Source organism: Pseudochaenichthys georgianus, chromosome 4 (genome assembly GCF_902827115.2).
Source record: "Pseudochaenichthys georgianus chromosome 4, fPseGeo1.2, whole genome shotgun sequence".
Lineage (NCBI taxonomy): Eukaryota > Metazoa > Chordata > Actinopteri > Perciformes > Channichthyidae > Pseudochaenichthys > Pseudochaenichthys georgianus.
The window spans coordinates 3,714,634-3,716,083 of NC_047506.1; positions in this window are offsets into that span (position 1 = coordinate 3,714,634).

Below are 1,450 nucleotides of genomic sequence, written 5' to 3' on the forward strand. Positions count from 1 at the left end.
ATGTAGCCACATTCTGGAGCCATATGCTGGCAGCTACGAACCAGTTCCTGTGGCTGTCCTTTTGTGAACTGTTCTAAATAGTACAGTCGGCTTTGCTGGCTTTGTTTTCCACTCCTTGTTCAAATGCTTTAATGAAAGCCTTGTACTGAAACAGGTCTCCATCAAAGATAGGAATGTCTCTTGCTGGTAGAGACAGTAAACGTTGCTGGTGAACCAGTGCAGCTGTTATTTCATTTTGCTTTTGCATTATCGTGAATAAACCTTCAGGTGGAATTAGATTGATTTGCTGATGGTGATTTTCCTGTTGACTTTCCCATGCAGTTGATTCACCAGTTATCAACCCATGTGATGTTCCCAGATAATGTTGCTTTTGTACATACGCATCTTCCTTAAATGCAAACTGCCTTTCAGCTTGCTTTGGTCCCATGTCCACTTTGTTGGTTTGCTGGAGGATATTTTCCATGATGTGGAATCATACTCCTTTGCCAGGGGGTTAAGTATGTTTAACGATGCCAGTTTTTCCTTTTCCAGGTATGAGTTCATTCCATTTGTTGGTGCAAGCGAGGAACGTCGTGAATGTGAACCCTGTAAAACTGCTAGCCTAGCAGTAGATACAGCTAGCTCAGTTTCCAAATCAAGCTTTTCCTTTTTCCGCTTTAATTGTAGCTCCTGTTCCTCCAGTGCATGCCTCTCAGTTAAGCCTGCCATGCGAGCAACAATTGCAGCCTTTTCTGCTGCTGCTATAATTTGTGCAGATGAAGTTGTACTTTCTGCTGTCACTTTTGTTTGAACATTTACCAACATTAGAAACACTGTCATCAGGATTGATATCATTATTATCACCAGTACCTTTGGTTTCACAAACCCACACCTTGATTTGGACAATAAATTCATCATTGAACATCATTTTGGCTTTAAACCATGTTTCATGTCTTTCCCTTTCATCATGTGGCAATAAACCCATTAAAGTGTCATGCATAGACCTGGCTTCAACACACAATTCAATATAACCATCAGAGCATTTTGAACCTTAGCATGTTCAGCACTTAACATCAAATCTTTTATATTGTTCTTAATTTGCTAGCTTTATTTAGCTTAGCCTTTCTGCCATTTTGCAACCTCTCAAGTTTTTCCGCAAGTGCTTTGGCAGAGAGTTTAACTACCCGCTTAGTGCTTTGCGCATCACTACAGCCGGCCACGCTATCCAGCTTGCCAGCTGCTGGCAGCGCGTAATCTGACGCCAACCCAGTCTCATAAAAAAACGTGTATAACTACGTTGGTCCACAACGTAGGACGTAGTATTTCTACAAAAACGCCCTCTGAAATTGTAAGATCCCTACGTTTTTTTCACCATTCATTCCAATGGCTGGCGTCTATGTCAAGTGATCTTCACATTTCTCCCTGCAGAACAAAAAAACATGGCCGAACTTCGTTTTATTCTCGGTGGAAA